This window comes from Carica papaya, chromosome 9, assembly GCF_054855325.1.
Source record: "Carica papaya isolate Zhongbai chromosome 9, ASM5485532v1, whole genome shotgun sequence".
NCBI classification, from domain to species: domain Eukaryota; kingdom Viridiplantae; phylum Streptophyta; class Magnoliopsida; order Brassicales; family Caricaceae; genus Carica; species Carica papaya.
Window position 1 is genome coordinate 13,987,740 of NC_142317.1, and position 14,798 is coordinate 14,002,537.

Here is a 14,798-nt window from a genome sequence, read left to right on the forward strand (position 1 = left end):
TTGAAAGGCATAATGGAGGTGTCAATTTTTTTAAAAAATTATTAGATTAATTACTTGCTATTATAATATGATATTTAATATTAGATACTTAACTCAAAATAATAATTTTTAATTAATTAATATAACTAATAAATTAATATGTTTTAATTTAAATTACAAGGGATTGTTTGGAACAAATCCACATCATGTAATTTATTTATAAAATCTTTATTTAATTTGTACGGGTGATGATTAAAAGAATAAACTCATAAAGCATTTCATCAAAATTAACAAAATCTGGAATTCATTATTCCAATTCCACATAGAATTCACTTTTTATCATTTTTAAAGATGAATTTTACCAATGAATGTCATTAAAAAAAAAAAAAAAACTAACTCCTTAAACACTAAAATCAAGTCATCTCTTTCCCCCCAAGCTGAGATCCTACATTACTTGCAGAACATGAACATTCTGTACTTCCAATATCATATTCAAGACACATTATCAATCTATAGAAGTCTTACTGTATTACCCAGTTGAATAGAAGAAATATAATCAACTGACATCAAATATATAATCAGCTCAACAGCATAAGCCATTAACAGCCTCAAATAAAAAAATCCAACCGAGTAAGATTGCATTTGTACCAATTGGCACCAGAGTTCGCCGTATATAAATCTGAATAACAGAGTGTCGATATCAACTAAAAACACCCAGAAAAAGAAAACATGCTTTATAAAATATTCAAACTTATCCAAAGTAGAAACTACTAAAAGCATCTAGGGTTACCCAAAGGTAAAGACAGAAAAGAGAAAAGCCACCTTAAGCAGCGAGAACAACGGCTCCGCCATTCTCCTTGATCTTTTTCTCGGCAATCTTGGACACGAGCTTAGCCTTAACCACGACGGGCTGATTTTCAGGCAAGATGCCTTTGCCTAAAACCTTGAAGTAACCGTACTGAGTGACATCAATCAAAGGAACGTTATCTTTCGAGGCCTTGTCCTTGACGTCCTTGGGAAGCAGAGACCAGAGCTTGTCAATGTTGACAATGGGGCAGAAATACTTGTTGCGGAGCTTGTGGAAGTGCCTCATACCGACCTTGCCGAAGTAGCCAGGATGATACTTGTCGAAGAGGATTCGGTGGTGGTGCATGCCGCCGGCATTTCCTCGACCACCGGGGTGCTTCCTGTGCTTGCCGATACGACCATGGCCAGCACTTACGTGCCCACGCTTCTTGCGGTTCTTCTTGAATCGAGTTGTCATTTCTTCTCCGCCTCTCTCTGCTCGGCTGCTGGCTCTGGCACAAAATTAGGGTTTCCAATGAATATATCGGCAGGGTTTGTGACTCTACATTTTTACCAAATTGCCCTTATATTCCACGTCATCGAGTTCTCCAACGACAAATTTTTCCCTTTCTCGTTTTAGCCATGTCCCAATTTTCATCCCATGATAGTTTAGAGCGGATTAATAAGAAATTTATAACAATTATTTTTTATTTTACTCATAAATAATGATAATAATAATAATTTTAATTTGTTCCACTTAGCACAGAAAAATATTTTTATACAATAAACTTCGGGTATAATTAAAATCACACAATATTAATAATTTGAATTTAAATTTTTAGTACCAGATATTTTAAGTTCAAAAAATTATTAAATTAGTGATGTTTGAGAATGAGAGTGTTAAATATGAGATTACAAATGATTGTTTAAATTAATTTAATATTCTGTTTGGAATAAATCTAAAAAATTATAAAATTTATTTACAAATTTATTTTTATTTTGGCCAAAAAATAATGTAAATTCTATTAAGAATAATAAGAAGGGGCAAAATATCAATATTCATGTTCCAAGTTTCCCTTGTACGTTTATTTTTTGTTTATAAGTTTCCTCTATACTTTCAAAATGAGCAAAAGTTCTCCATCTTTATTAGAACTTACTTACGCTATTGGTGCACCACTAATTTGGCACGTGATATGTCATATAACGTGTTGTTGTATTTTAATTTTATTGATATAAATGCTACATAATTGACATGTCATCACTCACTAAAATTTTTTAACCCATCTTGTTAAGCCCAAAATTCCTTATTCAAGCATGTCAACATCTTTTTTATCTTTTCCATTCCCTTTATGCCCTAAAACCAGAAAATACCACACATTTATCTTTTTCAAACACATCTTCATCGCCTCCTTTCTTCTTCCTATAGAGGACAATACTGATGGTTCCTCTTTGTACACTTTTTCATCTTCGAATTTAGAGTCGACTAATGATCATTGCCTCTGAGTTCTTATTCTGAACTTGAATCACGATCTGTGAAGCTGAGAGGAAACCATCTTCCTCGTTGTCACAATTATTACCGTCACATTCATCGCCACAAATGGTGTTAACGAGACAAAGCTTCATAATATTAAAATCATTTTTTTGGCAATGAAAAATTCTTCATTACTTTATTATTTGTTCTTTGAGAATTATAGGCATTAAATTTTAAGTAACAATAACCAAAATCTTCCATAAGTTGTCATTATTGAGAAAACTATATTGATTTTGATGATTAACAATCCTTAATATTTCTAATAGTTATTTGTAAGTTTTTGAAATGCGTAGTATAACCATCTTATGAAAAAATGCATGGAACATGAAGATCTTTAAGAAAGCATTGAAGCAAGAAGAATAGATAAAAAAGATATAAGTTTGTTGAAGGAAATAGCTTATATATGTACAAAGGTGATTTACAAAATTAAGCCTCAAGAATTACATGTTTTTATTGTTTTGAAATATATTTTTTATAAACGACAATAATTTAATATCTTTTTTGTTGAAATATTTCTTTAAATATGTTTATCAAGGTAAGAATAGTTGAAAGAAAAAATTTGGATCAAAACTATATTTAAAAATAACTAATGCGGCAGGTCGCGTGAGAAAATATGTGAATAATGTGAGACTCATTGGAAAACAGGATGTGAATAATGTAAGGCTCATTGTGAGGTTCATGTAAAGATCATATCTGTCCCAACCTGCATATTACAGACATACGTTTTCATAAGTTCTACACACATTTAATGCTAAAAAATTTATGTGTCTAATGGACACTTTAAGTCTTAGAGTATAAATAGACTTTACTTACAATGTTTAATACTTATCCCAAGTGAAAAAGTTTGAATTTTTGAAGCTAAAAACTTTCTTTTGCTCTTGATCTATAATTTTCTAATTATCTAGTGTTTCATCTTGTATTCCAGTTTTAAGAGAGAGAATCTTGTGATTCTTCATCTACATTTATTTGAATTTTATAAAAGAAGAAAGAGAAATCCTTAAAAAGAGTTGTGCTTTATAAGAAAAATAGTTAATAATGAGTTTTTATTTCTTAGTAAATAAAAAGAAAGATGGTTAAGAATGAGAGTGAAGTTGAGGCTAGTGGGTATGTCCTGTCCTGGATTCACCAATATATTTAATAGCCTCATCTAAAGCACTTATGTCTACAAAAATGAGGACCAATAATAGGTCGAAGGCCTAAAAAAGTAATAGGCCAATGCTTATCTCAAATGCTAGTATGGAGCTTTGACTCTCATCACTAAGTGTGAGTTCATTACCGTTTATTAGCTTCACGATGTGTTAGTCGTTGTGAAAAAACTAAGTTAAATGGTTTACATTAACGGTTGCAAACGATGTGATGTTTACCAAGATATAATAAAATAACTAACTTTTGTAAATTTATAGCTTCCCATGCTTCTCTTTGTTATGACAGTTCATTAGTTAAACTAAAGGGCTCAAATATCGAACTTTATCATAAACTACTAAAAAATGTTCAAAATTTATCATATACTAATTTTTTTGTCTAATCAATCCAAAAAATTTGAAAATGAATCTAATAATCCCCTTCCCCTTAAGTCCACCTACTGTTGTTATATGATGGATGATATAACAATGATGTAATGTAAAATTCTCAGTCAAAACTAGAGTGGGCACATGCAAAAAACATGTAAGCACCATACCATCACCATGTCACACTCCTTTTAATGGGTTAAACATTATAACTCGAAGCTATAATGGCTCCATCATCATCCTCCTCTCTTCAACATCTTTAAGGCATTTTCTTTTTGCCGCTTGAAGTGTAATGCCCCATTAGACTCCATCATTGATGTCTAAATTAAACAACATAATTTAAAGCTTAGAATGTTGATGACAAGAGGGATGATGATCAAGAATGCTTCATTGCCACATCGCTACAATCAGGATAATTTAAGAGGCTAGAGTAATTACTACAAAGTCCTCTATTATGACTAAATGATTTTGTATTAATATCTTTTTTAGAGGCTTGATTTTCTAGAATTTGACCAGAGACCTTGTGAAAAAAATTATGATTCTCTAGCTTTTCATGTCTCCGAAAGATGATGGAATTGACCTAGTAAATTGATTGTTGGAAAGATCTAAGATTTCCAATTTAACAAGATGTACAAGTTACCATAGAATTTCCACATAAAGTGAGTTTCTACTAAGGTGTAACATAATATGTAGGGACTAAAACTTGCCAATCTCCCTTGGAATGTATCTCTATGGAGTTGGTTTTTACTCAAATTCAAGCATAAAATTTTTGAATTAGTCTAGATTCACGGGTAGTAGGCCATTTAGATTGTTTGCGGCCAAATCACGATAAGATAAATATGCTAAGTTGTCGAGTTCTTGAGGGATTTTTTTTGATAAATTGTTATTGTTCAGAGTCAAATTGAACAATGACTTCAACATTACCAACTCTTTTGGAATTTCATTCATAAGTTCTACACATTAAGGAAAGTAGAAGCCATAGAAGATGATGAAAAGAAAAAGATAATGGTGGAACCATAATAGCTTCAGGTTATTGTTTAATTTGAACATCGACGATGGAGTTCGATAGGAATTTTACTTCAAACACCAAAAAGAAGATGTCCAGGAAGATGACGAAAAGAGTAGGATGGTGATGGAGCCCTAACATATTCAGGTTGTAGTGTTTAACCCATTAAAAGGGTCTGGCATGGCGATGGCACGATGCTTACATGTTGTTACATGTGCTTATTTTAATGTTCGTTCAAAATTTATGTTGCATCATCGCGATGTCATCACAACATCATCCATTACATAACGACATTAAATGACCTTAAAAGGGAGGAGGTTAATTGTGTCATTTTTAAAATCTTTAGACTGATTTAGACAAAAAAATAATGTAAGTAAAATTTGAACATTTTGAATAATACAATATAAATTTTAGTATTTTAGCATAAAATAAGGTACATATTGATGTTGGAATTAACATCCCATGAAGGTGCAATATGAGCACCATTAATAATAATGTGTTTGAACTTTTTAAGTCTTTTGACTAATAAGTTCATCAATATGGTTAAACATGCAGAAGATGCATTATTGACTTAGATAAAGCTGCATAACCTAACTTGTTGGAAAGTTGAGAGGAAACCATCATCCTCATTGTTGCTACTATTACACTATCATCATCGCTACACTCACCAACCAAGTGGCGTTATTGAGGCCAAGCTCAATAAAATTAAAACATTATATTTTTGGTTTTATGGCACATTAGGGACAAAAAAGATGAAAAAAAGATATGTAAATTAATTATATCACTTGGGTGAATTGAAAGAGGGTCTAAAAAATAGGGTGACATGCAATGATGTGTTTACTGATGTGTCATCCAATTAGTAGATTTAAATGAGGTGGCACATCACTTGACATGTTACATGCCACCTCAATACCTCCCCAATGGCATTAGCTGGACCTAACAGTAGGGTGAAATTATGTCTCTTTTTTAGAAATACAAACAACATTTTGAATAAAGAATAGTATAAAGGAAATTTTGTACATTTTTATAATATAGAGGAGAATTTTAGAATTTGAATAAATTGTTGAGTTATTGACACTTTTGATTGGAGCATATACTATCACAGTCAAAATTTTAAATTAAATTGAACTATGTTTAAAATAAATCTAAAAATTAAAAAAAATATTTATAAAATTATTTTTATTTCATAAAAATAATGTAAGTTCTATTAAAAATAAAAAAAATAAGGCAAAAAATATTCTATTTTTTATTTGATTTGGTCCTTATACTTTACTTTTTTAATTCCTCTATTTTAAAAAATTATTCATATTGGTCCATCTCCTTTAGTTTTCATTAACTTTATTAACACATTACTATGTATCAAGTTTGACTATTTTATTGGATTTCTTTTTCCATGTCATATACCATGTGGAATCTAAAGTGTAAAAATAATTTATTGTTTAATTATTTTTGATGAAAAATAAAAAATTAAGATTAAAATCATGAAAAAAAAAAACACTTCCTTCAAGTAAGACCATCACTTCTTCAACCCCCTAATCCACTTAAAGTGAAATCAAAGTCATACATAAGAACCAAGACTGGTTTTGGATAGCTCATTAGGAAACACTTCCTTCCTTTGTTTTGAGGAACTCTCAGTCTTGACGCCATCTACCAAAATGGGTTCACCTCATTTTGTAACTCGTCCTCCACTTTCACGATGCTATTGCTCAATTCCTCCATCTTAGTCTAGGAATTTTAATGTGAACAACGACCTTGTTAATGGGTGGCTCAAATTCTAGCAGTGATAAATGAGGTAGATTAATATCGGCTCAAGTATGAGTTGATTGTCGGTGATCACAAAAAGTAATAATTCTGAGCTTTTAAACCCATATAAATGTGGAATTGACAACATTTGGGGTGAGTCAGAGAGGCACTTTGGCAAGGATGTTTGATTGCATGAGTTTTATCAGATTTTTCAAACCATTTACACTTGTAATCAAGAGGAATGAGTGAAATTTGAGAAAGATTTGGTGAAAATTAGAGAAAATGAGAAAGGTGTTTGAGAAGCTTGAAGAGAAAAAAGAGAGAGTAACTGAGTGAGAGAAATTAAAATTTTTGAAAAATGAATTTTCATTTTGTTTTTTAATGAGAAATGAAGAAGTATTTGTACAAGAAAAATAATTAGACAACTAGCCCAATATTTATAGCTATTTACATAATTAACCACGAACTATTATTGTTTTACTTATTACTCAAATAGCCTCCCTCAAGGTGGAGTATATAAATTTTATAAACCCATCTTGTTGTTAGCATATTGAAAGTGAGAAACTGAAAGAGGCTTTGTGAAATAATATGCTAACTCATGAGACAAAGGAATAGATAATAAGTGAACAAGTCCATCAAAAATTTTATGTCTTATAACATGGCAATCAATTTCAATATATTTGATGTGCTTATGAAATATTGTAGTTTCTATAATTTTGATGGCAAATAAATTGTTATAATACAAAGCAACTGTCTACTAAGGAATATGCAATTCATGACTAAATATTGTAACCATTATAATTCATATGTCATTGCAGTACGAGCACGATACTCAGCCTATAAAGATGACGTAGATACATTTTATTATTTTTTTTATTTTCTAGGAGATAAGAGTTTCTTTGATAAAGACACCAAATCTAGTGATAGATTTACGAGAATCAACATATAAAGCCCAATCAGAATCACTAAATGCCTTCAAGTGTAATGAATTATGAAATGGATAAAATAGTCATTGACTGGGTGATGTGAGCATGGATGACTTCGACTATTCAAGCAATCAACCAAGCCAAGGAAAAAATAGGCCAATAAAAAGTCCCAAATTTTAAGAAAATACGAGAACAACACATGAAAAAATCTTCCCCACCCACCCCACCCATGAGAGATTTTTTCCACTTAAGAGAGATTTTTCTCTCAATAAGGAAAGTTTCATTTTCTTCTCTATATCTTTCTCATATGGGCAAAAAGAAATCAAGATCAAGGAATTGTTGGAATCTATTGAGAGAGAATCAAGATCATATTTTTCAAAGTTTCTTAATCAATATTATATCTTTACAAATAAGGAAACCAATATTAAAAATATTTATTAGAAAATCATGGACGAATTCACTTTCGTAAGAAATCTAGAGATCTTCTTGAAAGTAGGAGATCTTCAAGAGAACTTTAAATTAAGAGATCTTTTTTAAATAAGAGGTCTTTAAGAGATCTTCTTTAATTTAAGAGATCTCACCATTATTTTAGTATAATCCTCTTAATTATTATTATTTTCTTATTCAAGTCAAGATTTATTTTTCTATGTAATTTTTACCATTATTTTAGGATATTTATTTTCTTGTAATGCACATGACCTACATTATGAATATACATTCAATTCCTAATCGTAATCATTCAAGTTTGAGAATAATAAAATTATGAAAGTTTAGTTTTTAACAAGTGAGGTTTTTTTTAACCTTCTTGTTGAGTAGGAAATTGATGTTTACTTATCAAGGTAACTTGTGGCATTTTCATCAATCTCTTTTCTAAATTAATTTTAAATTATCAAGGATTTTCTTGTGGTGTTCTAACCAATTCATTCATCCCTATTAACTTAGTTCTAATCACATGTTAGTTGCGAGTTAAGTAGGGAGGGTTTATCTAGGGGATTAAGTTTTTGGTGCTTATTGAAATTGTGTGTGATTTTGATCACATTGTTGATCGTGGGTTCCATATCACTAGGTGTACCTTTTAAGTACTACAATACACTATGTACAACCTACAAATGAATATGTATAGGTGATGTGAAACCCAAGATCAACCAATATGATCAGAAACTCGTACAATTTCATTTAAGGTACCAAAGGAATTTGATCATATGAAACTCTCCCTACTTAACCATCTATCAAGAATAATAGGAACTAAGATAATTGGAAAACAAAGGATTAAAAAAAGAATAAAAGAATGCCACAAGGAATTACCTTAATAAATAGATTCATTTCTTTCTCAACAAGAAAGATGAAGATACCTTTCTTGAATAAGACTCATATTATTACTTATTTCAATCTTGAATACTTACAATGAATACTTGATGACCTATTATAGGGTAAGCCATGTGAATAAAAATCTCCTAATTTAAAATTATAATTACATAGGAAGTTAATTAAAATTAAAATGTAAATTCCTAATTAGGTGCAATTACATAGAAATTAATTAAAATTAAAGTTTAAATTCCTAATTAGGTGCAATTACATATGAAATTAATTAAAATTAAAATCTAAATTCCTAACTAGGATAAATATGGTCTTTCCTCTTTTCTTGGTTGATTGTTGTCTTTTCTTACTCCTTTCCATCATGTGCTTGAAGCAAGTTGATGAGACCATTATGCCATTGGGTTAATTGGTTGGGTAACTTCTTTTTTTGGGCTTCTTTAGTGGATCCAAGCTCATCTTTCTTATTAATCTAAACTTGGATGAATAATTAAAGAGCTTGTTAAAATTCTTGGGTTTGGCTCCTTATTATAGGTCCACTTGACATGATGATGTCATTTCTAAGTGGCCCAATGTGATCTATGCTCACATCATCCCCCTCCTGTTTAAGAGGATTCATCCTCGAATCTAGACCTGTATCGAAAAAAAAAGGTCAACAACATTAAGGGTGGTGGAAACCGGCATACTTACTTGGGAGGTCTATCTTTTAAGCGTTGTCATTGATGCGCTTCAAGATCTGAAATAGGCTAGCTCCCCTGGGGTCTAGTTTGACTTCTTCTATTTAAGGAATCTTTCCTTCCTCATATGGACCCATACCCAATTTGCAAGTTGAAATATGACTTGTTTTCTCCTTTTATTGGCTTTGTGGGCATATGATTCATTTTTTTTTCTCCAAGTATTCTCATACTTTTTTTTGATAGTTTTGACTAACTCTGCTATTTGTTGTCCATCTCAATTAACAAGTTCCTGTAAAGGTAAATGAGTTAAGTCAAACGGGGTTAAAGGGTTAAACCCATATAAAATCTTAGAGGAGATAAGTCGGTGGAATATTGAAAAGTCCTGTTTTAAGCAAACTCCACTAAAGATAAACACTATTCCCATATTTTTAAGTTTTTTCCAACTACTGGCCTCATTAGGGCTCTTAAAGTTTTACTAATTACTTCTATCTGTCCATCTGTCTGGGGGTGACAGGTAAAAAAAAATAATAGTTTAGTTGCCAATTTGTGCCATAAGACTCTCTAAAAGTAACTTAGAAACTTGGCATCCCTATCACTAACTATGGTCCTGGGGACACCATGTAGCCGCACGACATCATTAAAAAATAGGTTGGCTATATTCGTTACATCATCTATTCTATGACATGCTAAGGGTGTCATTTTACTGAACCTGTTTATTACAACGAATATACTATCACTTCCTCGCTTAATCCTCGATAATTCTAACATAAAATATATAGATAAATTCTTCCATGGTGCTGACAGGATAGGTAACCGAGTGCAAAGTATGTGTGGTAAGGATCTAGACTTGGCCTACCTATATGTAATACACTTTTCACACACTCATTCTATATCCCTGCGCATGTTAGGCTACTAGAAATGTTCCTGTAGGATACTTAGAGTTTTAACTACTCCAAAATGTCTCATAAATCCCTCACTTTATGATTCAGGTACTAACAGTTCCTGCTGACAGTATACAGGTACGCACAGTTTTTCATTTTTAAACAAAAACTCATTGTACCTATAAAACTTCTGAAAGGCACATTTTTCACATGCGGCATAAACATTAGCAAAGTCACTATCATTGGGATTTAATTCCTTAATATACTTGAAGCCTAGTAATTTAGAACTAAGAATTATATGTAATATATACCTCTGTGATAATGCATCAACTACAATATTATCTTTACCTTTTTTGTACTTGATGGAGTAAGCAAAGTTTTCAATGAATTCCACCCACTTACCATATTGGTGGTTAAGTTTTAGGCGTGGACGAATCTCTAATGGTTTTTACCTTTTCTTCATCTATTTCGATGCCTTGTGTGCTGACAATAAAACCCAAAAATACTATCACTACAAAATGTACAATTTTTTAGATTTGTATACAGTTTTTCCCTTAGCAATATTTTTAAGATATTCTTAATATACTCAAGGTGATCTTTTAACGATTTACTATATGTCAAAATATCATCAAAATATACAACTATAAACTTACTAAGATATGGTCGTAAAATATGATTCATCAAATGCTAGAAAGTACTGAGACCGTTAGTCAATTTGAAGGGCATAACTAACCACTCCTACAAACCATATTTTTGAAGGTAGTATTCCATTCATCACTAACTTTAATGCAGATCTGATGATAGCTACTCTTCAAATCTATCTTGGTGAGGATGTTTGAACCACTCAACTCATCGAACATATCATCGAGCCTGGGAATGCGGTGTCTATACTTAACCATGATTTTATTTACAGCTCAGCAATCCACACACATCCTCTATGACCCATTCTTTTCTTGGGGAAGATAGACTAAGAAAAACCTAAGGTTTTAAAGCACTTACCAACTCAGAGCGTGTAGGAACTAATAGGACTGACACTGCACAAGGACTCAAGCTCTCACAAACATGTCCCTTCTTCAGCAACTCTTCAATTTGGGTCTAAAACTTCTTTGTCTCCTCAGGATTGCTTCGGTAAGCAAGTCTGTTGGGAATTGATGCTCTAGGGGTAAAGTCAATTTGGTGCTTGAACCCTCGTATTGGTGGTAATCCGTATGGTGTCTCCTTTAAAAATATGTCCTCAAATTCCTGTAAAAGAGACGACAAAATACTAGAAAAATAGGGGTTAAGGTCAGTTAAATTCAAATAAGCCTCTTTATACTGAAGTACAACTAGACCTTGTTTCTCACAATATGCTCTCCTCAATGCTCTCTTCTTTACAAGTAGACACTCTTTTTTCTCTCGTCTCTCTTCTCTTATTGGGCCTCTTTTTTTTTTGGGGCTCACGTTCTCTCATTGGGCCTTTTATTTTCTTTTCGTCCTCTATTTGTTTACTTAGTGAGTCTTCTCTTCTTTTTTTGGCATTTTTTGCTTCTTTTTATTTTACTCTTTGTTTGTGTGGTTCTAATATTCCTTCTATGGACCTCTTAGTTTTCAGTTGGCCTTCGCACACCTCTTTAAGTGTTAACAGGATAAGAGTGTGATTTCTCTTGTTGAAACTAAAGGTGTAGCAGTTCTTGAAACTGTCATAAGTAACTTACCGATCGTATTGCCATGGTCGACCTATGAGAATGTGACTAGCATGCATAGGTACGACATCACAATTAACTTGATCCTAATACCTTTATATGGTGAAAGTTATCATTACCTGCTTGTTTACTCTGATATTTCCACACTTATTCAACCACTGTAGCATGTACGGGTTGGGATATTTGGTATAAGTCAACTCCAATTTTTCAATGAATGTTGTTCTAACTATGTTGATGCAGCTCCCTCCATCGATGATCATACTATATACCTTTATACCCACGAGATACCGTGTATGGAATATGACGTAGGACGGTAAGGGGAGATTCGAATCTACTCTTCAAACCCATTCAATGCATGCGATATCAAAATAATAACCACCTAGAATAAAACTTCTCCCTCTAATTGAATCCACAATCCTAAAAAGAAAGCAAAAAACAAACACTAGGAAAATAAAACAAGGAGCTAATTTTAGCACAAATGCCAAAAAAAAAGACAAAGCTCTCAAGAAATTGACTCAAAATTATTCTCAAATGTGTGATTTACAACCTAGGGTCAAAGGTCTATTTATACCCTTTCCCGAGTGATCTAGATGAGTACAAAAATCTTGAAAGAAATAATAAAATATTAACTTAGATCAAATTCTATCTTAATCTAGGATAAATACAAAATAAAATAAATATTCTATCCCAAATAAATTAATTAAATAATTCTAAGGGATAGAGTTTAATTAAAATAATATATAATTTAATTTTATCCTTATTCCATGTGAAATTCATTAAAAAACATGTAGAAATTAATTTTGACCCATGAGATCTAAAAAGGTGGGTCCCAAGCCATTTTAAAAATATTTTAAATAAAATAAATAATTAAAATAAAAGGGAAAAGGGGGTTGGCCGGTCGCTGGGAATCGCGGGCTAACGACTTGGGTCGTTCTGCCGAGTCATCTGGGGGCCCGTCCATACAGGATGCTTGCATTCGGCCCGTGGGCCTACGCGCGCCTAGTGGGCCGCATGCGTGCACACTTCCGAGCATTTGTGCGTGCGGTCTGTGTACATATGGGAATTATTCGGGCTAGGCCACATGTTCGGCGCACGTGTGGGCCTCCTTGCTTGCATGTGGGCCTCCAAATCTCTGCTTCAAGAAGGTTGTCTATCTTTGGTTTTCTTGCGGAGTATAAGATCGCTCTAACTACCTCACCATGGGACTGGGAAAGACTAACGAGTATGTGGGTATCCTGTACGAGCATTGCAACACATGCATATCCCACGAGTACCCAAACCCATACTACATTTGGGCCTTCGTCCTGGGTTAGGATTTTTAGGCTAAGTCATTTTTTAGTAGTGAGGCCTGTTACCCTTCGAGTTTCTGGCACCTTTTCATGTTGCTTCCTCCTAGGTTGGGAACTGTGCCTGATAGATTCAGCCTCTCTAGTTGATGCTTGGTCAGGAACAGAGTAGTTTGGAATATCGTTGCTTCGTAATTGGTTTATCTTATTCCTCAGAAGTTCAGCTACATTTGTTTGCTTCTTGTACCCCTCTAGTTTAGGTGTTTTATCAGCGGGTGCATTAGAATATATTCTCTCTCTAATCATCCTCTTCCTTCACCTGGATATTGAGGGCTCTCCTTATGACCAAGGACTCTCCTTATGACCAAGGACTCTCTTTAAGCAGCATACTCATGCTCCTCATCCATATCTTTTAGTGCTGGCATACTATCACTTCAAAGTCACTGGTGATCTCGACATAGTCTCTTAACAACATAATCCTTTAATTTGGGCATTGAAAAATGATGTGCCTGGAACTTAGACAGCTGAAACATTTGATAGTGCTATGTTTCTAAGATGAAATAGGTATCTTACCTTATAGGTAGATGTGGCTACCTTCTTCTTATTTACCTGAACTACTTTCTTCTCCTCTTTCCTTGGCCACCTTGAGTTAAAACTAGGAGTGGTATGGAAAGTCCCTTTACCTTTACTCTTTAGCTATCTCTTAATCTTCATGGCTTATGGACCATGTCTTCCACCTCTATATAGTGTTGCACTTCTACAATGTTAACAATATCTTTATTGAGACCCCCTAGAAATCTTGCTATAGTTGCTTTGGGATCCTCTTCAATTGGCCCTTATCATGACCATCTCCATCTCCTTGTGGTAGTCCTCAATAGACATAGATCCTTGTATTAACCGCTGCAACTTTTGATGTATTTCTCTATAGTAGTAAGAGGGTACGAATCTTTTGTGTATAATTGCCTTTGTCTCACTCCAAGAGGAGATTGGTTGTTCTCTGTTATGTCGACTAGTGAGAAGTAGTTGATGTCATCACATCAAGGCATAATCAGTGAACTCTATCGCTGCTAGTTTGATCTTTTTCTCTTCGTGGTAGTTATGAAAATCAAAGACTAGTTTAACTTTCCTCTGCCACTCCAAGTATGCTTCAGCATCATTCCTTTCTTTGAAAGGCAGTATCCTCATCTTTATGGAGCTGATGTGGCCATCCCTCCTATCTTCTCTCCTTTCTACCCAATCTTCTTCCTCATTATTACAAGACTCGGCCTTATCTTCAAGATGTTGAGTTCTAGGCTACCTTATATAAGAGGGTCCCGTGTCTTGCTTCACTTCGACCACTACTCAAGTTATCTACCTTCTGACTAAATCGTGCTAATTCTGCCTGCATAGCCTCCATAAAGAGCCTTGTGTTGGTAGGGTTTTGATGCTCACTTAATATTTTAAGAAGATTTTCTGCAAAAGGGTTAGTAAAAAAAGAAA

The 14,798-nt window shown here is 33.1% G+C and overlaps 1 pseudogene; it reads right to left on the minus strand.

The window, feature by feature from the left end:
* Positions 1-592: 592 nt before the first annotated feature.
* LOC110810127 (large ribosomal subunit protein uL15x pseudogene) lies at positions 593-1,296 on the minus strand (annotated as a pseudogene).
* Between the last annotated feature and the right edge of the window lie 13,502 nt (positions 1,297-14,798).